At 36.3% G+C, this 8,359-nt stretch overlaps 1 pseudogene across 1 annotated transcript; it reads left to right on the top strand.

Moving 5' to 3' along the window:
* Positions 1-660: 660 nt before the first annotated feature.
* Positions 661-5,747, top strand: LOC143609699 (disease resistance protein RUN1-like; annotated as a pseudogene). Its single transcript, XR_013149462.1, has 6 exons — positions 661-1,193; positions 2,922-4,002; positions 4,090-4,158; positions 4,239-4,463; positions 4,562-5,253; positions 5,344-5,747. The product of XR_013149462.1 is annotated as a disease resistance protein RUN1-like (transcript).
* Positions 5,748-8,359: the final 2,612 nt, after the last annotated feature.

The raw sequence follows: 8,359 nt of genomic DNA, 5'->3' as shown, positions 1-8,359 counted from the left end.
AGCGACCGGCCAAAAAAATTTGAAAGCCGAAAATAATGGGACCCCATTGTCGAAAAATCCTGAGTCCGCCACTGAGTATATATATAATATACAGTAGAGTTAAAAACCTTTAATTTTCACATGTTTATTTAATACATGTACTTAAAAGTTTGTAATATCTATTTTATTTTACAATATTTCCATACCTTAACTATTTAAATTGATGTATATTTTTACTGAAAAAACCGAGAAAATTATTGTTGGATTCTAGCAAAGGTAAAATTGACTCTACCTCTTCGAATATAGTCTTCAAGTCTGTTTTGTTATTTGTATGTTCATAATTTTTAGATAATATTAATTTTGTATGTTACGTTTTTTATATGATTCGTTTTTTTTCGTTTTTTAAAGACGCGTGTAGTCTCAAAAGAAAACAACAATGAATGTCAATTAAATATTTTAAATATTGATTAAATATATTTAATGTTAATTAACTATTCGTATAATATATAGTTTTTTTCAGACGGTTTTATATATATTAATATTAAAAAAAAAATATATGTCACGGTTAGCTAGTACGTTACCGCGTTCCGTGGTGGCCACCTTTGAGGTTTTCTTGAAAATTTCCCTCTCCGTTGATTTTGTCTTCCCGGTAGTATAAAAAAACCAAGAGTGTTCGTTCCTTCTTCACCTTCCAACTTCAACTCTCTCATAAGTCATCAAAAGTCAATGGCATCAAGTTCTTCCTCTGGTGTTATGGCTTCTTCCCGTGATAAATCTTGCATCTATGATGTCTTTTTAAGCTTTAGAGGCGAAGATACTAGACACTCTTTTACGGATCATCTGTATGATAGATTACAGCACCAAGGAATCCATCCTTTTAGAGACGATGACGAAATCAACAGAGGTGAAGAATTAAAACCTGAAATAGAGAGAGCAATTAAAGACTCTAGGGGCTCAATAGTTGTATTATCCAAGAATTATGCAACTTCCACTTGGTGCCTCTATGAGCTACAACTCATCCTGGAGCAGAAAAAGTTGTGCAATCATTTTGTTCTACCTGTTTTTTAAGGCGTTGATCCTACAGACGTTAAGGATCAAAGTGGAAGTTTTGCCATACAAGCCAAACCTTGTTCAAAGTGGACAGACGACAACGTAAAGAAATGGAAGACAGCTCTTTCGGAGGTTGCTAATTTGGCCGGCCATGTTCTTTCAGGGTATGTTCTTTGCCTTGTTTTTATCTATTGAAGGTAATTATATAATTCTACTTGGACCAATAATCTGATCTCGACCATATTAAAATACCAGAGAATATATGTGTAACTGTTAAAGAAAATTCATCATATGTAATTACTAGAGAAAGTTAAAAAAATAAAGGGCTAAAGTATCTCATATAAGTATCTTACTTTTTAAATAAACTAGATCGATGGTGACGGACTGCGATGAAATTGACATAGGTTGAAATCGGTCTGGTCCTTCACAGTGGCGGTATGGTACCTGTATTCATAAATTATGATACCAAAAGGCACTCTATGTTAAGAAAAACAAAGTTTAAGATATATAAAGTCGAAGACTGATACCATTTTTTATTATAACGATATTGGTACCGGTGTTTTAGGTGGGGATGGGTTTGATTCGTCCCAATACTGGTACGGCCGCAACACCTGTATAGCTTACAATACTATAAACATATTATATTTTGACGTGTGGCTTAAAAAAATTAAATACAACTGTGTATTCAACTTTTTTAAAAGAAAATTAACTAATGAAAGTTATTTGAGAAAACTCAAATTATATGAGTTATAGAAGTATATTATATATAGTATAAGATAAATAAATGAAACTTGAAAAGAATTTTAAATAAATAATAAATATGAACTTACTTTTAAATGTCTTAAATAAGAATTTATTTTGAAACAACAGCATGTTAGGCTGTTAGCAATATCTAATATACAAAGTATATAGCCTTAAGAACATATATTACCAATTATATGATCATAGAGAGACTATGAAAGAAATGAAGAGTTTTATCATTTCATATGAGTGTGTACATTAAACTTAACAAGTCGGCTATTGCTTTAACAGAAAAAACCTGATGTCTCATGGAAGGAGCAAGCACATACAAACACTTGATAATTTTATCCAGGAATGTATGGAGAATGGTCAAGTTGAAGTTGAGCATGTGAGTGGTGACGAGCAACGTGCGGATATCCTAATCAGAGATCTTAAAGGATCAAGTTTAAAGAAATCCGTGACTCACTAGCTTGGTGTTGAAGACCTCCTTATTTGAATAAAAAATTAAGGGGTGATTGTTGGTGTTAATTCCCGACTTAAACACAAGTCGGTGTTTGGGTTGGAGCGGCATCTTAGTTGAGTTGAATTAGGATGTGATGTCTTACTATTTCCTCAACAGCACTCCTGGTCAGTGGCAACTTAATTTCGGGCAGTTGTAAATCAAAATATCACTTCAACACCTCAGTTGTAACATTAGTGTCACAAAGCTTCAATAGAAACATAATGTAATTGAAACAAAATGTGAAATTGCCACTCAAGGCAAGAACAAAATTACAAGATTACCACTTCACTAGTAATGGCAACCTCCTTTGTATCATTATTTTCATAGGGATTTACTCCAACCACCTATTTTGGCTAGTATAGTTAGGTTTTGTGACCACTTAAGCACTGGACGGAGCTAAGCACCGCCTTGCCCCCTGCCTCTAGACGGAAGTGTACCCTCTGTTGCACGTGGAGAAAGGGCGTTGCCTTTTATATGTTTGAGGCCTAAGCCCTTGATTTACAAAATTTTGTTTGATCTATTAACATTTAGAACTTCACAGTTGGAACTTAACTTTTCTAGAATATTTTTATTCAAAATATAAAAAAAAGATATTTAAATGTCAGCAGTCAGCCCATGTGCTTGTCTCATTTTTCTTATGTTCTCGCAGTTATGAAACAAGCTTTTTGAAGGAAATTGTTGATACAACTTACAGTAAGTTGGATTATAAAGAAGTACGTCTTCCATCCAATATAATTGGGGTGCCCACCCGGTATAAGGAGATCAAGTCCTGGTTAGATCGGTACAATGTTCAGTTTTTAGTAATTTATGGCATGGGTGGAAGTGGCAAGACAACACTTGCCAAATATATTTACGATTCAAATCAGAAAAATTTTGAATATGTGAGTTTTGTTGGAGACATTGGTAATAGATGTGAAAATGCATTGATTTACATGAAGAAGTACAAGAACAACTTCTTAAAGACATTTTACGGGGTAAAGAAAGAAAAATACCTTGTGTTTCTCTAGGTACACTTATGATTCAGGAAGCCTTGCAAACAAAAAGGACTCTCATCGTTCTTGATGACATTGCCGGACATGATCAGTTTGTTGATTTAATGCACAAAGCAAGATTATAGTTACAACCAAAGAAATATCAGATAATTGGCTTGACTTTCCATATTGGAGGTGTCAAAAATATGAAATGAGATTATTGAATGATAAGGAATCGTCAGAGCTTTTATGCCATCATGCATTTCAATCTGAAATTCCCAAGGCAGGCTTTGAGGACGTTGTACTACGGGCAATACAATATTGTGAAGGGAATCCATTGGCTCTTGAAGTGTTGGGCTCATCTCTTTTCAAGAACGATACTATCCGATTTTGGGAAAGTCAGTTGACTTTATATGAAAGAGATATTGATTCTCGAATTCAAGATGTGCTGGTACGAAGTTACGAGTATTGCTATGCGATACTGTGAAGGAGTTATTTTTGCATATTGCTTGTTTCTTTAATGGCATGGACATCGATTATGTTATAAAGATATTGGAACCTGATTACTCAGCAATATCTGGGACCAAAATCCTAATTAATAGATGTCTTCTTTCTGTCTCACCAAACAAAAAGCTCATGATGCATAGATTGGTTCAAGAGATGGGGAAAAAGGTGGTTCGTAAAGAATCAATTCTCCCTGCACAGCGTAGCAGAGTCTGGCTCAGTAGCGACTCTTATAAGATACTGAGGAAAGGAACGGTAATTAAACCCCTTTTACTTTCACATTTGCTTACTCCTAATCCTATTTCATTTATCATTTTATAGTTTTATGCCTTTACCTTTCAGGGTTCAGAAACAGTAGAAGGTTTAGAACTAGATATGAAAATGCTATCGAAAGAGAATATAGCATTCAAGGTAATGACTAATAATCCAAATTTTTTCTTCACGCACTTGTGCATCAGACCTTACGAACTCTTTTCATGCTAAATATGCAGCCATCAAATCTTAAAATTGATGCACTTGAAAATATGGATCGCCTAAAATTTCTCCAGCTAAATTTTGTGGCACTAAATGGATCCTATGAGAATTTTTCTGAAGAGTTAAGATGGCTTTGTTGGTTTGGCTTCTGTTTAAGGACAATACCCGTTGACTTTTACATGGGAAACTTGGTGGTTTTAGATATGAGCTATAGCAAATTGGAAGTATTTGAACCCCCTACGGTAACGAATCCAATATCTAATTTTTGTTGCTTCTTGATTTTTAATGATCTTTTCAAAACCATATGTTGCTAAAAGTATTTCTATAATTTCCGCAACAGATTCTTAGGTCATTGCAGATTCTAAATCTTAAAGACTCACATGATCTCCTTGAAATCCGTAACTTCTTCAAGATCCCTCATCTTGAGACTTTAATTCTTTGGAACTGTTACAGTTTAGTTAATGTTTGTAATACCCTTGGAGACCTTACAAGTATTGCATTATTGAACATGACTGGGTGCAATACCCTTGGAGACCTTACAAAACCTGCTTTTCCCTTCCCATCTTCATTACAACGGTTATTCCTCAAAGACTGCGATCTTGAATGTACTGATTCTTTTCCTTTGAGTTTCAGTTTTCAACTAGATTTGCAGTATCTGAATCTAGGGAATGGTCTATTTGAGTCCTTACCTTGCTATAACCATCTTGAAAATCTTCGGGTTCTTGACCTGAGTTTTTGCTCTAGACTCAAATGTCTTATATGTCTCCCTAGTACACTTGCGGAATTGTATATATATGGCTGTAAGTTGCTAGAGAGAATAACTTTCCAATCACCTCAATTCACTTTGCAAGAGTTTGGTTATTTGGGGTGTATTCGTTTGTATGAAGTGAAGGATTTTTCAAATTGGTACCAGTAGCTGAACTAGATGAAATTGATTTGGGGCACATGAAGTGGCTACAAGAATACGAAAACCATCAGGTGTGCCTTGTTGGTGATGATGAGCTCACAGTAGGCAGAAGTTGGTATATCCAGGTTCGTTGTTACTCTCTGAATACATCATGAATGTACCATCTGCAAACTAATTGTATAGTTTCATTGAGCCCTTTTTTTTGTGTGGCACAGATGTTGTACGAATTCAATATAATGAGCACATCTCTGCCAGATATAAAAGATCCCAACATGACAACTACGTATGTATCAGAATTACCTTCCTTGTCCTTTGATGTGCCGTCGTGTCCCAAGAATAAGAGGCTCAAAGGAATTAATGTAACTTTCAAGTATCATTATCAGGTGATAATTCGGTATGGTTTTGTAAAATTCATACGACCAGTGGTATTGATTTAGTGTACAACCCTAAAGTCTTTGGCAAACCTGAAGCTGGTGAAGTATGTATATGGTTAAGCTATTGGCCAATTGGAAGCAAACTGAACACTGGAGACACAGTTCATGTCTCTATTGCCGAGATTACGGGATTGAAGTGTTGGGTTTCTACGGTGGTTCGGAACGAAAACGGTCAAGAATTTTAAACCCGTTTTAGTTAATAATTAGTTTAATAGTTATTAAACAATATTAATAATCATATATATAAACGAGTTATAAAACGCAGCGGATATAAACGATTTAAACGAACCAAAAAAACAGAAACCCGAACCCGGATCCGATTACAACAATACGAGTACGATAAACATAAATAAATCAATCATAGTTAAGTTGTCGATATACCTCGGTTATCGAAACCGGGAAGACACCGAAGGATAACGAGAAAGGCTAGAATGACACAATCAAACACCCAATCCAAGATCCGGCGACGGCGGCGGCTCGCGGCGGCGGTGGCGGATTCCGGCATTGGATGTGGCTGCGGCTACTGGCGTCGGATATCAGAGGACGGCAGCGAGCGGCAGCAGACGGCAACACAGCAGCAGACAACAGCAGCAGACAGTCACCGGAAAACCGGGTTCACCGGATTTTGACCTCGCCGGAGTTGCAGGTCTGCCGGAAAAACGAACCGGGGGTTTTTGACAGCTCCGGGACTCTAAGGAGCTACGGTGGTGCTTGTGGTGGTTGAAGAAGGGCTGCTAGTGGTTAAGGTGGGTATGCGGCGGCCGGATTAAGCTCGCCGGAAAAGCGGGTAGCCGGATTTCGGCGCCGGAATTCTAATGCGCAGCTAGGTTTTTTTTTTTTTTTTGTTCAAGTTTCCATTAATAACATCTTATACAGTGGCGGACCCAGGATTTTTTGCCAATGGGGTCCCATATTTTCGGTGTTCAAATTTTTCGGGTCGGTCGTTGTTCAGGTCGGGTCGAGGCGAAGAACATAATAAAAAACAATATCATAATAAAACTTTCTTTTCAATCATCACTACCTGAACGGGTCAAAATGGGTCGGGTTGACACATAAACACTTTGTTTTCCATTTCTTAAACATTTTTGAGATAGAACCTAGATCCACCCTTTCATAAGCATGTGTTGAAAACCATTAACTTAAACTAGTGAAAAATAAAACTGATATTTTAAAGTGTGTGAATGTTTCTAAAGAAAACCATGCATAAAGTTGAAAACAATTATATGTATTTTAGAGGTGTTTGAATGTTTTCAAAGTTATCATTGCAACATTAGCAATCAAATGATTGATTAACACTAAAAATTAACACAAAAAACCAAAAACTGAGCCTTGTAAGACTTGAACCCATGACCTTTCAAAGATAAAACAAGGGACTTTCCACCAGACCACATCAACATTAATAGTATGGGTTCCAAGTATTAAATCTTATGGGGTCCTCAAAAAATTTAATATACCGCTTCTAATAAATTTTTAAAAAACATTGGTGTCCCGGGACCCCGATCCACACTATGTGGGTCCGCCCCTGATCTTATACTATATATAGATATTATTAATAGGGTTTAATCAAGTTAAACCAATTGGGCTTGAGCCCAATTAACAAAACAAAGTCTTGTCCATTATCCTGTTCATCTAATTAATTGTGTCAGGCCTAATTAACATTTAAATAGGCCTTTATCTCGTCACCCCCGGTGTAACTCAGTCCGGGTCACATTCGGGTCGGTCGCGTTGACTTGACCCGAACCGACCATTAAATCCAACAGTCTCCCACTTGGACAGAGTTGGGTCAAGTATCACAACGCTAACAGCTAGAGGCGTTCTAGCTACACATAGCTATCCCCAACCAAATATGATATTTTTAAATCCATAACCAAAGTATCTTAGAATACCTTATTGCAAGATAATGAATTTATAGTAATCGTTGTCATCTATCCTTTCTATATAAGACATTAATTAAACAATGAGACATGGATCAAATCAATCTCATATGGTGTTCAATTATTGTAGTTCTCGATATAGAGTCAAAGTGGTCCAATCAAACACACAGTTAGTTTGGGTGAGGCCTCACACTTTACCAGTTTGAATCAACGAGGGTGCCAATATGTCTAACTGTTACATTTTAATGTAAGAGTACAGAATCCCATCTTGACTACATACAACTCCCACTGAACTCCAGAACATTCCAAATCAATGCCTTTATGGCTGGCAGTTACGCGACAGTGGTTGACATGATCAAAGAATATTCCTCGGTAAACGAGAGTTCTAATATGTATCTCAGGTCTTAGGATACTAAATGAGCATACTATTATCAAAACATCTCATGATCAAGATCCATGAAGATGATTTGATGCGAGTTACATCCAACGTCATTCATAATGAGGTCTGTGAGTTTGGAAGTCAACTGCTTGAGTCCAAAGTCAAAATAGTCTTAATTCAAAATCGTTCCCACGAGTCTGACCGACTACGGATAATTTAGAATATAATATTCATGGATTAAACGTATTAAAAAGAACACAGTTGTATCATTCAACGTTTGCATTTAACCATTAAATCAAAGGTGAACTGAAAAGTACAACTGTTTGAATGTTCATACATCCAAATACTAAATCAAAATAAATCACTAGAAAATCTAAGCCTGATAGCATCTTTATGCTTGTCCTGAGTCATCGGCTTAGTGAACGGGTCGGCTAGATTTTGATATGTGTTTACTTTGCTTATCATGATGTCACCTCGTTCCAGTATTACTCGTACATAGTGGAACTAAAAATGTGCTTGGCCATGTGATGATAATTGGGCTCTC

The sequence above is a fragment of the Bidens hawaiensis genome, unplaced genomic scaffold (genome assembly GCF_021521415.1).
Source record: "Bidens hawaiensis isolate Kalapana, Puna unplaced genomic scaffold, B.hawaiensis_p1.1 tig00009342_1, whole genome shotgun sequence".
In the NCBI taxonomy this organism is placed as follows: Eukaryota; Viridiplantae; Streptophyta; class Magnoliopsida; order Asterales; family Asteraceae; genus Bidens; species Bidens hawaiensis.
This window is presented reverse-complemented; position numbering and strand designations above follow the sequence as displayed.